Raw genomic sequence first — 25,182 nt, forward strand, 5'->3', positions numbered from 1 at the left:
TGGACAAGAAAATTTTATTTTTGTTTTATTGTTCTTATTTACTGCTCTTTTGACATTAAATTTGCCACATACATCTCTTTGCCGATTATACACATACTAACATTGTAAGAAATACCGGGCGAATTTGTTATCAAATTATATTCCTGCAACAACATATTTATAAACATGCGACAATAATTTTGGACATGAGTGTACATCAGCACTAGGCATGGGTATTGCTATTGTCTACTACTGTGTGCTGCCGCCAAATTGACGTTTGATCTTCAACGGGGCTCTCACGTTCGCCAATTCACTTCGAGTCAGCACTATGATGTGGAAATCTGATTCGGCTGATATGCTGTATGTTCTTAGTGAGACGAGAATCTTATCAGCATATTGAAATTTTTACCAACTGAACTCAATTTTCTCGTCTCTGAAAGCCTTTAGCAATAGCACGTCGTGAGCTCGTTAACTCAAGCCAGATATTGATTTTACTGCTGCCGAGAAATTAGTATAGAACCTTCTCAACATGTGCCAATAATCACCCACTGAAAGCAAATTTCTCACTGAAAGTTTGGAATAACGCGTCACGAGCTCATTGGTTCACGCCAAATGTGAATTTAAATGCTGCATAATATAGAACATTGTCAACATATAACAATATTCGCTTGTGGAAAGCTAATTTCTTGTCGGAGGTTTAGGCAATAGCATCTCACGAGCTCATTGGTTCTTGTCAAACGTTAATTCGGCTGATGCGCAGTACATATATATTGCTTATATCACAATATTGTAAACTTTTTTTTTCGAGAGTTAAGAATCCATGTTCATGCTCCCTTAAGAAAATTCTAGACACGAGTCTGTGTAGACCTACTACAATGCCGTTTACCTCTAGCAAAAGCCTACTAAAAGCATACTAATCTCTAAATTTCAAGCTTACAATACACGTAATAGCTACATGATGATGCGCACTGTAAACCGTTGATTAGAAACAAACTTAGTTATATCTCAGTCGCTGTGGCTCACACGTTCTATTCCTGCAAAACTATGGTGTTTCCTCGAAACATACAGAAAATTTTGTGTCACTGACGTTGGTATGCGCCATGATCAAATGCAAGGAAATTGTGGCATTGTTTGCTCTGGAGTAGCACTAATACGTTTGGTATTGATGCATATGTTTTCTTTTTCTTGAACAGTTGTTATGACTGTTGAATTGCACAGAAAATTGTGTATATTGAGGTTACAGATACACATGTGTTCTTTCCCCCCTATAAAATCCTGACATTCTGTATTCAAACAGAAGCATGTGTATATTTTAAGGATGATGACGTACATATACTTTAATTCTTTGAAACAAACGCAACCTCCCGAGTGAAACCATGTATTAATGTTTGTTGTGTATGTAAGCAAAGAGTTGTGATGATAATTGATTAATTCCAGTTAAACATCTCTTCTCACCACATGGCTACATGAGGCTGAAACTACGGTTTAAAGTAGAATTCAAACCACTATTCACGTCTCCATCTGAAGCAAGTACGCCATTGGATATTGAAAGTACTTAGAGCTGGGCAGAAAATATTAAGAATATCCTATATAGAGAAGTTGACATGTTTATATTGTGATTTTATCTGAGTTACGTTCAGAAGATATGCTATTGAGTGTCTCCTTCGTGGACTTATTTTAAGCAAATTAGATAGAAGTTATTGTGGGAAGCAGTTAATAATTCTTAGTGAATGCTCTTAATCCTTTATGTATTCGAGAAGGAAGCAAAATAAAGAATTGGAAAGATCTGAATCTGTTTCAGTTCACGGTTCGGAAGTTGCGAAGTTATTATTATTATTATTATTATTATTATTATTATTATTATTATTATTATTATTATTATTATTATTATTATTATTATTATTATTATTATCGATTATTAACGTTCCTTCTCGATACCATGTCTATATAAGATGTGTATCTATAGTTTAAGGTAGAATCCGAACCAGAGGGCTCGAACATGGGACCACATGCAGCAAAGACACGCGTGCTAGCTGCTAGACTAGCAGGAAGGGTAGGAAGTTGCGCAGTAGTAGCAGAGAAAACATGTTCTTACGAAATGTATTGTCGAAGTATTTGCATTTCTAGTTATATCTACTAGCGTTTAACTACTACTCATTTGATTTGAGTTTAACGTCCCGTTCAGCAGCTAGGCTATATGAGACGTGGACCTACTAATTAACGTGGAATCCGCACCACATGAGCTCCTGATATGTAAACCAAAGGATCCAGGGACCAAAGGGCATCGGGGATCGAACCCGAGACCACGTGCATAAAAGAGGAAGTGTGCTAGTCACAACTGTGAAGGGTTATTAATACTTTAAAGTGAAGGGAAGTTGCTGTAACCAATGGACATTCTTTTGCATACGATTCGTATGGAGCTCTACGTGACACTTCAGATAACATGCCAAATGACAGCTTTTCGCCCTACCCACTTGCTCTTTCCATTTAAAATGGAATGTCCCAAGCTTTTGTGTTTGTGGGCAAAGATTCTCTCGCTCTCTCCCTCTCTCGAACGGAATAATTGTGACATTCCACGATCTGCTATTTTAGAGGCGAAAGGAAAGTGTGTGTCAGAACCATCTATTGGTGAAAATCGTTAACTTCCTTTGTATGAGCAACAAATAGTAGGCAGACCCGCTACACAGAATTGCATTTTGGGTTGCATACAACTGTGCTCTCCTTTCGTATGAGAGAACTGCGGAATTTTCTCCTTAAGTGCACACAGTTTCACACCAAATGTTTGAGACTTTGAGTAGTTCTAATTTAAAAAATAGCATACATACATCACTTTACTTAGGGAAAATATCCAAATTTCTCACTCTTTATATCTGCTAAGATGGAAAGAAGTTATTTTCTCTGTAAGTGCTTCCTTTCGGCAAAGAAGCAAAATCTCTTCCTATCATCTCTTCTCTGTTAAATAATCCAGAAATCTTGTCATTAAATTCTCGCGCTTGAAGGCATATTTGAGAATTTCAAAATAAATGGTTTCTCTCGTTAGGTACTTTAACACACATACATTATATGCACATCATATTTACTTTGTATAAGTATTGGAAGTACTAGAGAGCCGTTTTACGTCCATCCCTTCGCCTGTCGACAGATATCACAACAAAAGCGATTACAGAGAGAGAGTAAGAAGGTGGGAGGAAATATCTACTCTTAACGCTGTACTGAAACTGAACTGGAAGTGATATATTTAACTACTTTCGATTTCAATGTTGGATTTCCATTGAGCTAAACCGATCAAGATACCAAGAATTATTCTCTTTCTCTCCTCCCCCCCCCCTCTCTGTCTTTCTCTGGATATATACGAGATATGATCAACAATTCGGTGAATAATTTTACAAGAAACGAAGTAATAAGCTTACATGGATTTTGATTTATTTTTCCTTCAAAATATTGTCCTTAGCTAGCAATGCACTTATTCCAACGTCGATTCCATGACTGGAAGCAATTCTGAAAAGACGTTCAGTTGCTCTGTTGTGTCCCTCTCAATGTCAGGAATGGTGTCAAAATTTTCCTTTAATCACAGTTTTTATTTTGAAGAAGAGACAGAAATCGCATGGTCCTAAATCTGGTTAGTAAGGCCAATATGGACAGATAGGAACGCTTTTTCCGGTCAAAATCTCGCGGATCAAAAGCAAGATGTTCGTGGTGGAACAGGAAGCTATTTGCCTCTTTAATCGGCGGTTAAAATGCTTTTCACGGGTCCATAAATGTTTAACTCTTCGGAAAACTCTCGAATAGCCTGTTTGAACAAATTATTTGTGCCGCTTTTTGCACGTTTTCAGCTGTTCTCGTTTTTAACCGACTCTTTGCCGCTTTTAAATTGCTCACACCACTTATAAACAATCTTCAGTGCCACCGCTTTAGCACCATAATTCCATAATTTTGACATTTCGTGAACTTCTTTAACACTTTTTTTTTTTTGCAGCACGGAACAAAACTTAATGTTGGCACGACAGACACTTTTAACACATCCTCACTCTTCTGCTTCTGGAAGCCAACTAACATGTCACAACTCGTTCAAACTCGACACTGACTATACCAAAGGTTTAGGCTACCAGACTTACTAGTTGAAATGGATACAACATCGATAGATGGCACTTGCAACTACGTTCACTGTACTTTTTGATCAATCTGTCCAAAGGAAAAATTCCGCCTCTTTCCTTAACTTTCTACTGAAACAAGAAACGGTAGAAATTTACCACGTCCGGTTTGTATATTACAAAGCGAAAAAACTCTAAGATATAATGAGATTTTCTTACACAGGATATATGATTGAAAACCAGTCTAAAACAAAATAACATTAACTTACTTTTTACTGCTGCGGGAAGTGTTGAAAAGTGTGAACCATTGGTATTAAGATGTGCCTAGATCCTCTTGAACAAGTTGTCCAATAGTTTCCGATTGCTCGTTCATAGTCATTTTTTTTAATTTCTCGTTCAATGTTCGATTTCAAATCTTTAACAGTTCGTCGACCTGTTTTACATAATACAATTTGTCCCATTAACAAATTTCGTTTCAGATTTTATCCCTCTGTTAAAACTGGAAATGATATAGGTATTTAATCACTGTTGATTTCAACATTAGATCTTCGTAGAGAAACGCGATCAGAGATAATAAGAAATTGTATGTATATTATAAACTTATTGCCAAAAATTAAACTAACTTTTTTCCGTGTGCTTTTATTAATTAAATATAATAATAATTAGATTTAAAGTTGTTATATTTTATAATGACAAGAATAATTATATTAATGATTAATTGTAGCATATTTTTGAGCAGAGAATGGTAGCTAAATAGTAGTGAATGGTAGTAGTGATTCCTGCATTAGCTCTCTGATTCGATACCAAGAGAAATTACAATGTATTTCATGCGTTCGATAGAACATGATATTCGTTACCAACAACAGCGGTTATCGTGTAAAAGTGATCTTGTTGTGGATTAATCACTAGATGGAAAATTCTTCCGTTAGACAACAAACTGCATGATATTTAGCGAGAAAGCCACTAAATTGGCAATCCAGCATGTAACCAGACGGTTACAATGCAGATACCGTCTGTTTAAAAAAAATGCTGGTCTCTCATAATGACAACTTTTGCACCGCCCTGTACAATTTTAGTACATATCGCTATTACGTAAGATATTAATCGTCCATATTTTAAATATAAATGTCCGTTTTGCTCTGAATAAAAAGTAGGGATTATTAGGACTTTGAGGCTCTTAAGTTGCTGAAAAATATTTTCCGTCCATTTATTTATTATTTCTTTATAGGCCTTTTCCATATATGACCATCTCAATTATGTAGTTGTGATTTATGCATTATTATTCAAGGTAAACTACATTTTAGAAGTCGGATGAAAATTCTCCCAAATATTTACCAATACCGTGTCAGATAGAATACTAATAGCACCCTCAACCCGATGAGATACCCATATATTGGCTAAAACAAGTTTTATCCAGTTTAAACTAATTTTTATTCGATTTTAATCAGCCGCGTGAAAATTCTGTTTTACGATTTTTGGAGCCAGATGATAGCGTTCTTTTTAAGAAGCTTTTCACGAGTAATCACGCACAAAACTCAGCTGCAGTAATTTCAGAGGAATATGAAGGGATAACAGCTAACTAAATAATACCTAGTCAAAATATACAATAAGAAACGTTTCGATCCGAGTCTGGACTAAGAAATACTGGAATAATTAAATAATACGAGCACGAGAAATACAGAATTATGGAAGTTACATTTAGGAGCCGCCATGGTGAAAACTATTTAACAAAGGACAGGTTTCGTGTTATTGTGTATTAAATCCTGTTTTAGTGACGAGTGAGAAAAAATTTATTTTTAGGAAAATCATATCCGGTGATATTTTCCCCTCCTTTTTAACAAATTAAACCTAAAATTTCGATAACCTGTCTGCAGTCTTGGGAAGTAACGCGTTACATTTCGGATGAGTAACTACAATATATATATATATATATATATATATATATATATATATATATATATATATATATATATATATATATATATATATATATATATATATTCGTAAACAAATGTTTCTTTCTTGTAAGTGCATTTCTCAGAATGAAACAATCGAGCATGAACTACGTATGTCAGTGACCAACTGTCACAGACACACAGAGAAACATAAGTTCGTAGTGCCACTTGCTGTTTTTTGAAGATGAGGACAGCCTTAGGTAAATCACGTGTACTGATTGCAAGCACCTGGAAGATTTTGTCGTAGATTTTGACAGCTCCAAATCAATACAATCAGTGAGTGAACTAGGAATGCAATGATACCGGTAGTCTATTTTACTTTGATTGGTGTTGTTTTTATAAAGATGGAGAATGAAAATATTTTACCGTTCGGACATTTGAAAGAATACTTTTTTTTCTGAAGAGCTGAGGATGATGGTGGACAGAATTTAAAAGTAAAGTGTCTGAAGTGCCCCGGCGGAAAATATTTATCAACAACTAGGATGCCATAATTAACGATTTACAGTAAGCGGTTAATATGAATAAGCTGTGTTCTGATGAGCAGGCCTACTTTATTACTAGAAAATAGTTTGCTGATGGTATGTAATATTGGAGTTCTTTCAGATCAGTTAGCTTATCCTAGAGTCCCGTTGATTATAGAGTTTGAAACTAGCTTTAAAAAGCATGTATCGATTTTAGAGTTACTGGCAAGTTTTGATTCACTCCCAGTTCATGTGTTCTCATTTTATTAGTTGGAGTGTAATGTTTCTCTATATTCTGTATTTTTAGTTTTACATAACAACATTGTTATTATTATTATTATATAATTAGTTTAGCAGAATAATAATAAGCAACCATTTTTTCTAACGCATAGGGATGAGCACGAGTCAAGCTAAAACTCGACTCGACTCGAATTCAAGTCAAGTTTCGAGTCAAGTCAAAGGTAATATTCTCGAGTTGAGTTCCGAGCCGATTCAGTTTTTCGCGTCGAGTTTCGAGTCCAGTCGAGTTTGATAAATGGCTCATTCGTTTTAACTCGTCATGAAATCATGGCCTGATTTAAACTGGAAAACGAAAGCCGTGAGAAATGTAATAAGCAGTAATCTGGAATACTTTTAGTGTTGCTCACGAGATGGGACACTGCTCGCATCTCGTCTCGTCTCGATAGCGAGACCACAAGAGATTTTTTATAACAAGCTCAGATCGGCTCGGCTAAACTGAGAAGATGGCTCGAGCCGGCTCACTTGGGGTGAACCATCGGCTCGAGCTGGCTTGGTAGGGATGAGGCATCTGCTCGGTTCGGCTCAACTGATCCGAGGGCTCTTGCTCTAGCCGAGTCGGTTGGGTGAGCTGTTGGCTCGGCTCACTTCTCGGTTCGGGTTGAACGTGAATGAGCTGTAAGCCGAGCTCTCGAGTCGTTGACAATTCTAAACCCCGGTGCCGAGCAATTTTGAAGATATTTGGCCAGTGCACTATAACTTTTAACAGTGTTTGGATCCAGCCCGAATACTCAACCTAGACCCTCAACCCAAATTCAGAAGCTCGTGAACAATGTCCTTGACTCCTAGACTTCACGACTACCGAGGTTGGCAATCAACTAGTTTTTTAGTATTCGAAATCTAACCGCCTATCTTTCATTTTTATATACAGTGCTGCTATAATAATAATAATAATAATAATAATAATAATAATAATAATAATAATAATAATAATAATAATAATAATAATAATAATAATAATAATAATAATAACTAACTAACTAACTCTATGGCCTATGGAACCCGGAGGTTCAGTGCCGCGTTCACAAAAGCTCTCCACTGACTTCTATCCTTAGCTAATTGCATCCAGTTTCTACTTTGTATTCCTATCTCTGCGAGATCCATCTTAATATTGTCCTCCCATCTGCGCCTCGGTCTTCCTAATGGTCGTTTTCCTATGGGTCTACCAGTCAAGACTTTGAAAGCGTTTCTACTTTCTTCCATTCTAGCTACATAACCTGCCCACCTAAGCCTCCTAGACTTGACGACCCTAACAATGTTGGGTAAACCGTATAAACTATGTAGTTCCTCGTTATGAAGCTTCCGCCATTCCCCATTCTCGTTCCTCTTGGGTCCGAATATTCTTCTCAGGATCCTGTTCTCAAATACTTTCAGTCTATGTTCTTCCCTCAGAGTAAGCGACCATGTTTCACAACCATACAGAACAACAGGCATGATTATCGTTTTATATATTTTAAGCTTCAAATTCCTCGACAGAATTCGCGACGACAAGAGATTTTGAACCGAATAGTAACACGAATTCCCTGCTTTTAGTCGACATTTAATTTCTTCGTGAATATGATTTTCGTCTGTTAATATTGATCCTAAATATTTGAAAGTATCCACTTTATCAAAAGCATTATTTAATATTTTAACGTCTCCACAATTTGCCGTATTCCGGTCCCGACGCACTTCCATGTATTTAGTTTTCTCTGTATTTACTTCTAAACCCATGTCCCTGCAAGCGTTTAATAAGATCTCTGCATTTATTTCTACTGTTCTCCTATCATCCCCTATAAAATTTACATCATCAGCATATGCCATAACCTGGTGAATGCCGTTCAACTCTAGGCCCTGGTTGCTATCTTTGATTTTCCTTATGGCGTATTCCAGCACAAAGTTAAATAATAATGGCGACAACGCATCTCCTTGTTTCAGGCCATTTTCGACGTGGAAGCTCGTGGACAAAAATTTTCCTACCCGGACTTTACTTTGGGATTCACTTAAACATATCTTAATTAATCTAATTAGCTTTCTCTGTATTCCAAGTTCTGTAAGAACGTTGTATAATGTTTCCTAACCGAGTCGTAGGCCTTTCTAAAATCAATAAATAGTTGATGTACCGGGGTATTGTATTCCCACTTCTTTTCGAGTATTTGGCGAATGGTAAATATTTGGTCGATAGTTGATCGATTTCGTCTAAATCCGCACTGATAATCTCCAATAATTTCACCTGCGTATGGGGTCAATCTTGCTAACAGAATATTTGAAAGGATTTTATAGGATGTTGACAGAAGAGAAATGCCTCGATAATTATTACAGTCAGTTTTGTCGCCTTTCTTGTGAATTGGAACAATGATTGATTCTTTCCACTCTTGTGGCAATTCTTCCTTGTTCCAGATAAGGAGAATGAGTTTGTGTATCTTGTTCCACAATTTTTCGCCTCCAGCTAAAATTAACTCAGCCGGAATTTCATCTACACCCGGAGATTTGTGTTTTTTCAATTTCTTTATAGCGGCTTCCACTTCTATTAGATTGGGTTCTGGAACATACGGTTCTGCGGTGTGTATCTCCTTTTCTCCACGCACATTAGTTTTTGGCTGCGTGTTCAGCAAATCGTCAAAGAAATCTTTCCATCTATTTAAGAGGCTATCCGTATCGGTGAGAACTGTTCCGTCAGATTTCTTTAATATATAAGCACGAGGTTGATAGCCTTTCTTAAATTCGCTGATCCCCTTATACATGTCCCGAATATTTTTATTTTTACTATTATCTTCAAGTTCCTTAATTTTAGCTTTCAAAAACTCCCGTTTCTTTGTTCTAAAAGTTTTGGAAGTTTCCCGCCTGATATCTGCGAAATTTTGTGTAGTTGTTTCATTCGGATTTTGTAGCCACCGTAATTTTGCCTGTTTTCTCTTCTCTGCTAGTTTAATGCATTCTTGGTCGAACCATGGTTTGTTCCTACGTATTTCCGCGTGTCCCAATTTTTCTATTGCTGAACTTTTAATGCTATCTCTAATTTCAATCCAAGTATCCTCAACACTAGTGCACTCTGAGTCTTCTAAAACCGCGAATCTATTCGAAACTTCAATCTGGTATTCCTCTCTTACCTGGCTCTCTTCTAATTTCTTTAAATTAAATCTCTCCGTTTTCGGACATTGAATATTACCTTTATTCAACGATAATCTCTCCCGTATTATCGCTACTACCAGGTAGTGATCAGTGTCACAATCAGCCCCTCTAAACGACCGGACGTCAATTATGCTAGATTGTCTTCTTCTATCTACTAAAACGTGATCAATTTGATTATGTGTTTTTCCGTCTGGTGATGTCCAAGTGTATTTATGAACGTCGCGATGTGGGAACTTTGTACTCTTCACGATTAGGTTTTTGGATGTTGCAAAGTTCACGAGTCTAACACCGTTGTCATTACTTTCCTTATGCAAACTTTCGTTCCCTATAATCGGTTTGAAAATATCCTCTCGTCCTACCTTCGCATTGAAATCCCCTAATAGAATCTTCATATGATATCGCGGGAGTTGGTCAAATATCCGTTCCACTTCTTCGTAAAAACTATCTTTTATATCGTCACCCTTATCTTCAGTTGGAGCATGTACATTTAAAACAATAATATCACACCACCGTCCCTCAAGAGTAATAAAAGAAAGTCTGTCAGTAACAAATTCAACCCGTTTAATTGCTGGTAATATTCGTTTGTGAACGAAAAACCCTGTTCCTAACTGGTGATTTTTATTTCCTTCCCCGTAAAAGAACGTAAAATTTCCGGAATTCTCAGATCCATTTCCTTCCCACCTAACTTCCTGAACTCCTACTAAGTCCATCCTGTATTTCTCTAACTCACTCGTTACAGATTTTAACGCGCCTGCCCTATAAAGACTTCTAATATTCCATGTTCCAAATCTCATGTCCATTTCCTTTTGCTGATGTCGTGCCAAGTTATCAGTCCTTGTCCGAGGCTTTTGTGAATGTTTCTGAACAAGTACCTTTTTTTACAGGATGAGGGTGTTAGCCTTACCCAAACCCCCAAGCTGGAGGACCACTCCTAGTCGTCTGTCCGCGACTGCTTATTCAGTATATTCGCAGCTAACCTCTATATCTAGAGGCCTTCTCCTCGATCCGCAACCTGAGGACGCGCCATGCCGTGGTGACAGGAACCCACGTTACACGGAATAATAATAATAATAATAATAATAATAATAATAATAATAATAATAATAATAATAATAATAATAATAATAATGGCGGTAGTAATAGTAGTACGGAAAATTGAAGTCATAATTTTTTTCACATTTTTAAAGTTTTGGACCTAAAAGTAACGCGTTAGTAACGCGTTACTTTCGAAGTAAAGTAACAGTTGCTTTTTGGGGGCAAGTAATGCGTTACTAACGCGTTACATTTTAAAAGAAATAAAGTAACTTGTAACGCATTACATTTTTACAAGTAACTTACCCAACACTGCCTGTCTGATAGTGTAGATTAGCAAGACAGATAGTTATATAATGGCGATATACATTGTGTTAGTTCGTGTTAACAAAATCTTCAATGTGCATGTGTAAGTATCCGTGAGGGAACTCCTGCTCGCTTGCCTCTAGCTTGCCGTTTACTAAATAAGGTGATGGGTTAGGCAAATAATCTTTTTCAGGGCCTTTTCCCTCAGGAAAGGACCCAAACATCTTTTGGAAATTATTCGGCTTTTCAGAAAATGTAAGTTTCAAGTGTGAAATTTTGATTATTTAGTTTACGCTCCTTTCTCCACAAGAGGCAGCAACCATGATACAATGACAAAGTGGAATAGAAATTTTAATTTAAAATGCATAGGTTCCTTTTTACATTTATGTGTATTTATAAGCAGGGATAAAAGTGCTTGGGAAAGCGGGGGGGCGCCGTACCCCACCTCCAAACATACGTACGGCGTCCCCCCAGTTCCTAAAAAATACAATGGGCAGACATAGGCAGGAGGATGGCGTGACGTCATGCCGCTACCTACCGTCCCCCTACCTTTTCAGATCCACTTTTACCCCTGTTTATAAGTATGTAGGTATTCATGTGTAGTTAGATACATGAGATAATATGTAATTTAGCGAGAGTGTGGATTGAGTGAAAATGTGTTTATCAACGATGTGATAACAGTTTACTTAGTGCTACAACATTTCATCTCTGTGTAGAGAAGATTATATCGTGTGAATTATATAGTGCTTCTTATAATGCTATTCGAGTGTAGAAATCTCTATTCCAGTATTAAAGTGAATTCAGTTTGTTAAGTAAGTTAGGAAACGCTGATTTAGTGTAGTGTATATACTCGCAAGTTTAATTTTTTCCTTCTTTTGACCCTTAGCGAGGCTATAGCGAACTTTTGTGTACCGTATGTCATTTGTCACAACCGACCCTGAAGTTAAGAGTGAGAACACTCTTAAAATCGCCATTTTTCCTAAGATTGCGGACTATTATGTCATCTTTTAGTTAAGGTATGTGTAGATTGGTCAATAGAAAGTAGGAACTAGTTATACTGAAAATTTCACGTTGATCCGAGCATAAATAACAAAGAAATAGGTAAAAAAATAAGTTTACGTGTTTGCTTAACAACGGCCAGCTGATCCCAAGTACCAGGTTATCATAAAATATCAGGTTATTATGTATATCGCCATTACATAACTTATCTGTCCACTTGAATTGCTAATCTACACTATCTTTCGCTGTTAGAGACCTCTGGAAACGTAACCACTCGACAAAATGAAATCAAACTTGGTAGAAGTATATTTGTTAATATGCAGAAGCGATTGGTGTAGAAAACAAAATTAGTTCCAATTTTCACCACCAGAGGTAGTTATGGCGCTCTACGACACCAAGTAGATGCAGCGGGTGCAGCGTGGAAGAAAAACGACACTGGTGATGCTAAATGATAAGGAATTCTGTAATTACCTCTCCAGGTGCTTACTCACTCCTGAATATGTTCCAGTGATACGGGCTTGAGCGCCACTATGAGCCAGAAGTGAATTGATGGTAATTCGGTGTTTGTTTCTTTTTCTTCCCACATCCTTTGCCTTGTAGTCTAGGGGTCCCGGGTTCATTTCTGGTGAAGATACACTTGAATCGGATCCCATGTTAACCTGTAGGTCTCGTCCTTAGAACGTCACCATCATCTCATACGGTACTAGTCCCCATGGGTTTTCCTTGTCCAGGAACCTTCACGTCAAAGACCTGCCTTTGGGCAGAACCCCACATCACCACCATCGCCCGTAACACATCACTACAGCACAGGGTTATTAATAAGAGTACAAATCAATGCCATGCGTCGGACGGGGGCATAATTACGGGCCTTTCTTTCATTGTATATCAATAATATCATTTGTCTTCCATACCATACTTACCGTACTTAACACTGAACAAAAACACAATAACCTTTGAAGGCAAGATTTGACACTAATCTTTTCCTGAAATTTTGGAGGGAGCTTGCATTTTATAAGCACAGGAAAGACTAACATTTAACTTCGATTTTGCAAGATATGCAAGAATTTTAAAGGAACGATTCAACTCAAAAGCCCCCTCCTCCCGTAATTCCACCATTGATCACGGGGTATTAATAGCATTGGTAATCAATGCCAGGAGACCCAAAGGAGAGGTAAACACAGCCTTTCTTATCATTTAGCATCACTAATGTCATTTTTCTTCCCCGCTGCACTTACTTGGTATTGTACAGCGCCACAATTACCTCTGGTGGCGAAAAGTGAAAATAATTTTATTTTCTACACCAATAGCTTCTACATATTCCCAAATATACTCCTACCAAGTTTGGTTGCATTCTGTCAAGTGGTTACGTCTTTAGAATTCTCTGAACAGCGATACTTATTTTATGATAACCTGGTACAGGTAGTTTACATGATGAAATGTTAGTGAAATGAACTGTGCTATCAGTTACGAAATTGTATGCGTGTGTTAGTTGGTAATTAACTTGTACCGATGAGAACATATTGTAGCATAATTGTCGTATTTACATATTAAATTTTCGATATAATCACATGAATAGTAAATTATCATTAACGATATGTTTACAAATAGGCAGTTACTGTACAGAGTAGCTACCAAGGTTGACAATTTTCAAGTGTAGAAAACTTTCGATTTGCGACTCACTTTAGATGTTCTGAGTTTTGGTAATAGTTTTAATAATCACAAGCAACTAAATAGTACTAACGTAGCCTATGACTATCGTATATTCAGGTCTCGAAATTTTAAACGTAGAGGAACGTCATAACAACCCATGTTAGAAGTATCGAATTTTTCGTTTCGTCAACCAGTGTTTAACAAGATTTCTTTCGAGGCTTAGAATTTCTAGTTGGCGTTCTGTAAAGAACCGGCAATTACAAATTCTAAGAATTATATTGCGAGTTTTCAAAACTCGAATATGGTGGCAAATGTAGGTGCAAAAACAATTGATCCATTGAGCATTCCCGGGTGTTTCAAGATGATAGGTGTCTGGGGATATATCCCCTTTTTGGTAAATAAATGTTTATATTTTATATATTTTTTTAGAATTTATAATTTATTATTATGTATATGAGTTCAAAACAGTTACTTAACAATCTTTATAAACGATTCAGGTAGAGACAGAGCTTCTGCTGTTTATGGTTCTCCCTTTTAGAAATTACATGTAGGATGGTGGGTAAATATTTAATATATGTAGATAACACAAAATTACATGCGGTTATGAATACTTAACAAGTTTAATAATAATAATAATAATAATAATAATAATAATAATAATAATAATAATAATAATAATAATAATAGTGACACATTAACATAGTATTGTCTCACTTTTCAAATACTCTTTTATGTTGTTTTTTTCTTTTTAATTTGCTAAAAGTTTGTAGTTTTCTGATACCTAGGGGAAGGGCATTCCAGGTCTTAATACATTGGTACCTGATACTTTAGATGCCATAATTTAATCGTGATTTTGGTTTTCCAAATTCTTTGTTTGTCTTTGCACGTTTACTAACTGAGTGTTTTATTTCTACAAATGGTGTTGAAAATATAATTGCATCTTTCTTGAGGATTCTGAACATTAAGCAATTTATCCTATAAAAATAAAGTTTATCTAATTTTAATACGTTCAGTTCATGGAATAGCGGTTCTGTAGGTATATAATGATCGAGAAGTCGACAGGTATTAATCTTCTTTATAGATATATGAGTGAGTATTGTATTTTTCGCGTTGTGACATTGACGCTAGTAAATAATTTAGTGTTAGCCCATTTGTATTTTGTTTTGCCATGGTTAGGTAAATATATAAGTAAATGTGAGTGAATCAGTGTGTGATGAGGAGTGGTTAAATATTGACTCGCGATGCGGAAGTTTTTTTTAAAGATTTTTTTTTTAAGCGGGCTACGTTTATAGGTCGAACCTTGATATATTAATACAATGTTAAAAAGGAAATGGCGTATCGAAAGGAATTATTGTGATTAGCTATAAATAGAGTGGAGGTGTAACTGAATAACTATTGAGTTTGCTTTGTTCTGGATACATACGCGTCAGTAGTGCGTATTAGTTAGGTACGTTGAATATGAATAGATAATGGCATTTTCAGACTTGATCATGCATATAATTTAATGATACTTCCTTTGACAGCAATAAAGTAAATTTGGGATATTATATGTCAACGTTGAAATTATTGAATAGTCCGAATGTTGTGTACTATAAACGAATGGCTTGCAGCGCATGGATTTTCGGTTGTTTCCTATCTTCCACATTTTTTTAGTTTTAGTAGTATGCCTTCGTTAATTCTATATGATTGGAATTTCAATTCAGGGACTGGTGTAAATTTTTTGTTTGTTTATCTATGGTAATAGCTCGTACAAGACGTCTTTCCCCTACCCCTTGTGTTATTATTTCTGTTTCTAGTAGTAAAATTATTTAGAACCTGACGTCCAGGAGTCGCATCCCTGCGATTGATAGCGCTAGCAAGGTTTTGCCCTACATTAACTGACTAGTACAAAATTGTTTATTTATTTAGATTTTTTAAAAAAAAATCTACCCCTTTTAGATATCATCATTCTTTTCTCTCTTTTAAACTATTTTCTCTACATTTTAACCTGAACTCTTCTCCTTCGCTGCGTTGTGACGTCGGAGTTTTTGTTATAGAAATTTCAAAATTAAGGCATTCCCCCCCTCCCCCGAGCATACTTGTTGGTCTTTGCCAGAAACAGTGAATAGATGAAGATTTCATAAAGCTGCTCCTATTGTGAGGTCTTCATCTAGAAGACACAGACTTGCATCCTTGGCGCCAAGGATTTCACCAGGTGGCCATGTACATTTTTAGGTTCCAAACGTTTTGACCAATGGATTTAATTTTTGGCTTTAAAATCGACACTTGTAAGTTTTTGTAAGGTCCGAATGACATCTTTAGTGGCGTCTTTCTTCTGTTTTATCTTCTCTTTATATGAATCTGTTCTATTTCTTCTACATTTCCCTTCAATTTTTACCTCTTTAAACTTTTCGACTTCGGCTCAATGTAAATGATTAACTTCGACTCAATGTAAATTTTAATTTCCGGGATGATATTTAGATTAATTTTTTCTTACTGAATATTGAGAGTGATACTTCTGCGAGTCCGATAGCCCCGTAATATGTCAAAGGGACGTTTATTCTTATAGTCAGTGTTTTATCTCTCTTTCGATCGGTAGTGGTCGTGGCCGTGTAACCGAGCCGATTAGATTTCGTGCCTCACTTTTCTTTAAACTGGTAATATTGACCAATCAGATTAAAGTCTCCCGTTTGGAGGTATTACGTTTTCAGTTTTCGAAATTTCAGGTCCCACTGATAGCCTTGTTCATAACTTTTAAATTTTGATAACCTATCTCAGAGGTGATTTTTTTTTTTTTTTTTTTTTTTTAAGTGCTGATTGTGGGCCCACAAAATTTCTTCCAACAGTGTATGTTATTGTGTCACTTATCGGAGATGTGGATTTTTAAATTTGTATCATATTATTTGAAATATTAACCCGACACATTATTTGCTGCCATATTTATGGGTATTTCAATATATTTGTATGAAATAAAGAGTATACTACCAAAGTCAATGGATGTGGGTTATATTTTACTTCTTTGTGTAAAGTATTTGTCTTTTGCATTAACTTTATTATACTAACATCTACTAAGTGCATGTCTGGAATAAAGTAGTTTAGCAAGTTACATCGAAATTTTTATAATCCAAAATCCACAATTTTATACCGTAAAATCCTTATTCTCAGAAATATCCAACTTACCTCATCTCCTCAGTGATTATAGAATCTTCCGTAGTGAATTTTTTGGTGCATGCTGAAATCGACAGTACGTCCAAGAAATATCAGTAAATCGATTTTAATAACATAGTGAAATTTCAATCCATTGAGGCGCGTTCTTAATAATTATTTTGTTCCCTAACTGGCATTCAAGTGGAAACAGTTCAGCTCGATCAGCTCAAAAATATTCGTTAGATTTATTTCCAATTAAATGACAAATTTCATCCCATACATACGACTAACTAATCGATAAGTAAATAAATGTTTAAATCATTTTGGAAGTAAAATCCAGAAAATGAAACAAATTATTTACCCAACTTGTGACTATATTGGCCACTATGGCATTTTCATCTATGTGTCAAATATTGTTTACCGAAACCTCAGTGATTGTGTCAAATGTGAATTAAAAGTTAAATAAACAATAATTTAGTGAATATGAATATAATATTATATATGGCTCTAAGATTAGCGCCAAATTGGATATATTATATATATATATGGTCAAATCTTGAATTTTTATGACCTAAGTAAGTTTTCTCGTTATAAAATAACTAGATCATAAAACAGTCATGATTTTTGTCAAGGACTAAAGAAGAATTTGTCTCCTTGTAAACTTAATAAGTTTACTCTATGCTACCTTGAGTACCTGAACATTGATATGTTCCAACATTTTAATTTTATGTTCAAAATGTTCCAACAAAAAAATCTAATGGCCCGTTCTTGCATTTGAAGACATTCACATATAATATAAATAATTAATCTGAAAATTGAATATATAATACTGTGTAATGTACCCCTAGAATATTATTGTTTATATATTTGTTTATATATATATATATATATATATATATATATATATATATATATATATAGAGAGAGAGAGAGAGAGAGAGAGAGAGAGATAAAATGTAGTTTTCGTATTTTTTTCTCTTCCTTCTGTCGTTTATTGTAATAAAATGTACGAAAATATAACTAGTGGATTTTCCTTTCAAAATTAACCTGATATATTTAAATGTTTTGTTTTGATATGGAATGAGTGGTAGTGTGAGTCCGATCTAGGTTTTAAGTGAAGGAACCTACCGTAGCATTAAGAATTTGTTACAAATTACTGTGTTAACATTCTCCAACAAATGATAGTCATTGATGCATGCCATAGGTCATAAAGGATATGAATATACTGAATATAAATTCTTCTGTTATTGAATAGTTGTGGCTGTCTGACCTAAATGAGGACAAGTGAAGAAAACTAGTGACAATAGCTATCAATTCTGAAAATATCCAGCGAACTTTAATTTCATCAATGTTATGACATTCAATTGGATTTTTTTTTCCCTTGAATTCATCATAATTTTCAATAGTCGTTTAACTGTTGGACCAGAAGTGTGAACACAGTAAATTGTAATAGTAATCTGGATCAAATCTAATTGAAAACAATAATTACCATAACTAGATTCATCTTTCTGATCAGCTGGATTGGGCTGGGTTTGAGTAAATACGTCTTGAGTATTTACTTGGATCCAGATCAGAGTTAACATTTGTCTGATTGTAACAGGTTTAACACTGATTTTTTTATTATTATTTTATGAAGATTAACTAGAAGACATCATACAAGGAAAACATGATTACACTTTCGACTACATTTCAACAATTATCTTGTACTCTTTCTTCTTCTTCTTCTTCCTCTCCTCTCCCTTCTACCATACTCTGTTCATACCATACCCTGTTTGAAGTTTTTCCTCTGCATTAATCCCTTTTTATATACTATTCTTTAGAAATAGACTATTTCTGTGAAAGGTCTTTCTAGTTCTTTCTTCTTCTTCCTCATATCCTTCTCCTTCTTTTCCCTTTTCTTCCTTCCCTTGACATTTTCCTTTTTAACTTTCTACTGTAAAAAGAAATGAAATATAATTGGGTCGTTTATGCATCGTCTTCCAACTTATATTAAATAAAATTTTCAGAAGTTCGATGATTGATGGAACAAGGAAAATAATTCCAGAAATAGAAGCAATGAATTAAGTTAGAAATCAATTTATTTTATACTATTTTTTATTTTTTTTTTTTAATTTTTATTCTTATTGAGTACCCGATATCATCATCATTACATTGTTAACGACCCAGTTAGACTTTGTCTTACTTCTTTCTCTTTTTACAAGCATTATATAGAATTCCTTCTCTTAGTCTAGTATCTGGGAGATATATTGTCCTACCAGAAGCATACAATATCTGCATCTGGTGCTCCATCTTGCATAAGTTATTCAAGACGGCTGTTAATAGCTCCAAGTGCGTTTTATTTTCTAAGCATACGGAAGGAGTTGTCAGCAAGGGCTGACTGACTGAAAGATGTAAAACTATGTGTGCCCATTCCATTAGCTACATATTACAACGATATCGTGTATCATTGCATTAGTACATTGGATTACTTCCATTTTTATATTTTGATTTTGGGATAACGGTGCATAAAAATACACAATCTGTCGAGTAGAAGAAGAAGAAGAAGAAAAGAGTGGATTCTGAGTTTAACGTCCCGTTCAGCAGCGAGGCTATATGAGACGTGGACCTACTGATTAACGTGGAATCCGAACCACATGAGCTCCCGCCGGGAATCGAACCCGGGACACCCACGCCAAAGGCGCGTACGCTAACCGCTTAGCCACGAATGAGCTCAAGAAGAAAAGAAATTATATGTTGTTGATTCTAAATAGAAAGAAATAAGATGTAATCTCAATTGTTAAAAATATATGTTGATTTTATAGATGTAATCTGTATATATAGTTGTCATAACATCATATAACTGCTTGTTTTAAAACGTTACTATAACGACTGAAAAAGAATATAAATAATTAATGGAGTCTCGACAATAAAAAGGTAATAGTGATATAAGTTGTTGTGTATGATTTTATGTGATTTGACAGTGTTGATATATTGTAAGAATTACAAAGACTGTGGGCTAAAATATAATAAAATGTTTGTTATTGTTATAATATGACTTTTGGATAGCCATATGGTTTGATGTAGGAGAATTATCGTCTTTTTACTGACATTCTCTTTCCCCCCCTTATCCCACAGAAAAATTATCTTCTCCCGGCAGTAGGCTTATTTAATCAACGTCATAGCACGGACGTTTATCCTCAGCGCCATAGTTCATCTTCAATCAGAAATAGTTCCACCATTAGTTATAAATAGAAACCGAATGTTTAGATACATTTTTTAAATCCGTATGTTTTAATTTAATACATTTTGGTAATCTTTTACAAGAAAACATTAAGTGCGATTCCACATGATAGAAATTTATTCTTCTTTCAAGTTGTCAATTGGTAAATTATGTCTTTGATTGTACATTCATTTTTTTAACCCTTAGTTGGTAACATCCAAAAAATAAGCTATAACAGTAATATCCGCCTCAGAGACGGACACACACAATTGAGACGTTTGAAGCCAAAGTGGTATAAGTCAGTTTCCAATAAGGTTTAGTTACGTCCAGAGAATTCATTTTACGTAACAAAATTCATTAACTGAATAAATAGTAAGCACGTCTTAATTCACTTGTGTATGTACCCATGAGTTCAATACAACATGCGTCACCACTGAGAATCTATTTCTAAGCATATATCTTGTAGAATGTTATCAACACTTATTTGTTTCTCAAAAGAATATGCCTTCTGAAAATTAGAAATGATCTTATTAAAATACACACGCTGCTGCTGGAGAATTCTTTCTTTTCCTTCGTTCACGAGTAGCTGTATCATCAAACCTAAGAGCCGCCAGCAAAACTTTACATCTTTTCAGAGATAGTTGCACGAAAAGCATGAAGTCCAGTGCAGTCAACTGAGAAAAGTGTCACCAAGTTTTCAAGCACTGACTTAAAAATCTTAGCGTGACGTAATTAAAATCTATTTCTGGATTGCTGACATGACCTGTTGTGGACAAATGATCTTGTTCAGGAACATACGAATCATCGGATCTGTAATCATAATCAGTTTCGGATTACAGTCATCTGTAATTGTTCTATAGCCATTTGTAGTATAGCCCTTCTCCTTTGTGGTATACCTTTTCTAATTGACATCTTAAAATATTGATTTTCGAAACTAAAGAAAACACACAAATATTAATAGTTCACAGTATAAAGTAATATCCGCCACTTAGACGGACAAAATATATTACCCTTACAGTAATATCCGCCTGCGAGACGGCGTACAATAACTTTATACACTTCGAAGTTTGCAACGATGAGCTAGACACACGACCACCTGCACAAAACATCTTAGTCAACCCACAACTAAAGCATAGGTGAACTATCAGATCAAACCGTGAATATGCGTACCAACTCTGAACAAAAAAATATCGTGTATCCGCCTCGGAGTTGGATATTACCAACTAAGGGTTAAAAGAAATCAAAACTTCTTACGGAAAATAACCACTTACAATTCAAAAAGTATTCTCTAAAGCTTGAGGTAATAAAAATCAATAGGCTATTCAACGATACAAAAGCAATAAATTAGTCGTAAACAATGTTTAATCTAAAAACACCGTCATTATTTGTGGAGACTGTCTTACTGTACGAAGAGTATTTATAATATTCTCTCATCAGCAGTCTAAATTTTTCAGTATTTTTATCACTACAGCAGCAGCACGAAGTAGTTTGCACAATCACCAACTGCAATTTACACACAGTAGTTTGAAGAAAGAAATGATTGGTCACTTTCGAATAAATAGATAAATTGTTAATTATATATTAATTAAGTATATTGTGGGAGTTCGTCACAAGGACTTTATTGATAGCAAGTTTTTTTTTTTTTAAGTTGTCACTTGATAATAATTGAGCGGCTTGGGTGAAGATAATGGTAAACGATATTTTTTCAACTTTCGAGTGAATAGGACGAGGAAGTTCAACATTTCCATGCAATGCAATGCAATGCAATACCAACCAAGACTTCCCTGCCATATGCAAGAGAAGAACATTTCCGAATTTCAACTACCTACATTCTGGTCTGTGGTCCGATCTCAACCCATTCCACTTAATAACTCAATTTCGATGGAGGTGGCACTTTTCATTATCTTCCCTAGAGCCGCTCAATTTACATTCACTCAAAATTACAGAAAAAGCTGATGAAAAAAAAATACTTCTCTTTATTTTTGGATGAACAAAGTGTGTCTTCAGAGATAAGCAAAAAATGTGCTGTCAGCATACAAACACATTTGCACTGTTTTTATTACTGTTGCGAAATTACATATTTTTCTAGTTGATTCATTTGTGTGTAGTACATAAAATATTTTGTTGTTTAATCTAAACTATTTTTCAATCTCTATTGATGTAAATGGGTCATATTTAAAGCACTCAAAAATAGTTGAATCAGTTTTTCACTAGCTATGTTTTCATCTTTGAGTAATTGTCCAAAAGTCTTTAATTTCTGTTCACTTCCAAGTTATTATTAGCAACAATTATTAGCTCATCCTTCTCACGGCGACATTATTTCCATGTATCGTCTAAAGTTGCGCCTTAATCCCCACATAAATTAGTTTCTGTTACTCTTCAATGTCATAGAACCGGCAGAAATATTTCCTGAAATAAGAGATAATTTAGGTATCTCAATGATTTACTGTATTGGAAGAAACTCTGAAGAAGAACAAACAATATAGGCAGTATTAAAAGAAATAGGCAGAACAAATTTTTGTGAAATTGAATGGACAGCCTTCAAGTGAACTACAGAACATCTACTTTTATCTATCTATAATATTAAGAAGTAGGTATTTTGTTTAACATCTGGTCTCTAGTACATATATTTTTCATGACCATGCTGTAACCTGCGTTGGTGAGAGAACAATATTACATGATCCACTTTACATTCTGTTAGTCGCTATCGAAGGACACTGGAATGTAGACGACAGAGCATTGTCAATCACGTATTGGAATGGAATGTATCAATCAAGTTTCAAAGAACATTCCTTGGAGTTTTTAAAAACCTAGACCAATCCAAAACAAGAAAATCAATGTTGATATGTGAATCTCAATCTAAAGAATGTGGTATCATATCTCGGCAAGTTCAGTCTGAATTTTTCTTGTGATGTTTACAATGGAAATACTTACAATAAAATTAAAAAATAATGATAAAACATTTACACTGATATGAACGTAGTCTTCATAAAGGTGGAGTTCAGAAATTACGTAATAGCAATTGTTCCTAATTTACACGGAATACAATAACTATACGCAACATTGTTTCCTTTCTTTAACCATTTCGTTTGCTGGAAGTTTTCCATATGGATTAAAATTTGGAACATTATAAATTTACTTAAATACATAATATATTACAAAAAGATCAACATTCTATTTTCAACAACCTATAATAACAGTAAACTTCTTACTCTCGAGTAGCTGAATGAGCAGCAGTCATGCCTTTTGTTGTTCGTGTTTTCAGATTCGATTCTCCGTGAAGATATATTTTCGGACTTGATTCAAACTTTTGAACAAATTAAAAATCTATTTGAATTAAAAGAAGCACAATCCAGTCAGCAAAGCCAGAAATAACAGTGTTGGTAGCCGTTGAATTCATGTTTACGCATTGAACGTGTGGCCATTGCTATCTGTGATACTTAAGGGTTTAGTTAAAGTTTCCGGAGCTGTAATTTTTGGAGGGTAACAGCTCTCCTTAACAAAAAAAAAAAAACATATTCCGAGTATATTTCCGCTGGACATCAGCTTTTAACGTACTGGACAGTAAGATGGAAAATTCATGAAAGTTTATATTGAGCACTTTAATGATTTAACTGAGTTTTGGATGTGTCGCAGTTATGCTTCTTCGATGCAATTGTGCTTTACTTGCTTATCTAACAATGATTTTATTACAGATTGAACCTACAGCCAGTAGTGGGGTTTATACTTGTGATACTATACTTCTACATATCAGTATCTATAGGTCGATACATATTTTTTCGTTCTTTGATTAAATTGTGAATGATAGAACTTTCAGGTTAAATAAATAACTCAGTTTTGCGTTACGCTTAACGGTAGATGCAATACTTTATAAATGAGGTTTGCAAGGAATGTCTAAGAAATATAGAAAATAAACCTCCAGAAACATTCTACAAATCTCAGTTTGAAGTGTTTCAAAGTGATGTGGTTGGCCGGTTTTATATATAAGGTCGAACACTCATGTATAAAAGCTCATTCCTTTTTCATGACACAATTTTGTTACATAAATTTCAAGTAGGAAGATAACATTCAAAACCCTGTTTTGTCTTTATAGATGTGAACACTGCTCACTTGTGGGACATTGAAGAAGTTACGTCATTGTCAACTTCTACGACCTTATGAGACCAAGAACGAGTTTTGTTCACAAATGTAGAAGTGCTGCTGTTCTCAGTGTATACAATTAGGACAAGTGCGCACCCAGACATTTTTGTTGGGAGGGGTCCGAGCTTTCGGGGGGAGGAGGTCCAATACTACAGGCCACTACATCTTTGTAGAATTGAGCGGGTATTTATCTGTATCCTAAAAGGCGATAAATAATTATAAAATAATTCCACCTATATTTTTAAGGAAAAAATTATAAGAGTATAGATAAAGTGTAAGATCAAATTTTCATGCTACACCAATCATTTCCCTGTTAAACAAGTATAATTTTATTGAGAAAATGTACAAATGTATGTTGAGTTAGGAAATTTTGGGAAGTCCGGACTCGGTGGACCCCCCGTAGGTGCGCCCCTGAATTTGAGTAATTATTTCAGTTATTGTTTATTTATTTCGCCTCCTTGAGAGCATACAATATGACTCGAGAACAATCACTTCTTTCTTTCCTTTTTTTTTTTTTTTAAAGAACCTTCTTGACATCTAAGAGTCATTCAGACACTTGCACACATTAGCATGGTTTTAAGAAATTGTATGTTTTAACTCAAGATGAAAAAAAAAGTCTAGCATGTTTATTCGATTATAGTTTAACTTCGACCAGGCAATATTGCGAAGTTATAAGTAAAAAAGGTAGATATCTATGCATTTCTATAGAAATGCCTGACGACTGCTTCCAACAAAATTTCACCTCTCTAGATATGCTCTGAGAGCAAAAGCAGACATATAACAATTGATGTAGATAGCGGGAGGAAATATGAGAATTCTACGAAGATCCGTGGATG

The 25,182-nt window shown here is 35.0% G+C and overlaps 1 protein-coding gene across 2 annotated transcripts in view; it reads left to right on the top strand.

Moving 5' to 3' along the window:
- The window catches only part of LOC145687808 (dual specificity calcium/calmodulin-dependent 3',5'-cyclic nucleotide phosphodiesterase 1-like), a 714,058-nt gene that overhangs the window by 639,906 nt on the left and 48,970 nt on the right, over nucleotides 1-25,182 (top strand). The window lies entirely within an intron of this gene.

This window comes from Thermobia domestica, chromosome 1 (genome assembly GCF_964235325.1).
Source record: "Thermobia domestica chromosome 1, izTheDome1.hap1.1, whole genome shotgun sequence".
NCBI classification, from domain to species: Eukaryota; Metazoa; Arthropoda; class Insecta; order Zygentoma; family Lepismatidae; genus Thermobia; species Thermobia domestica.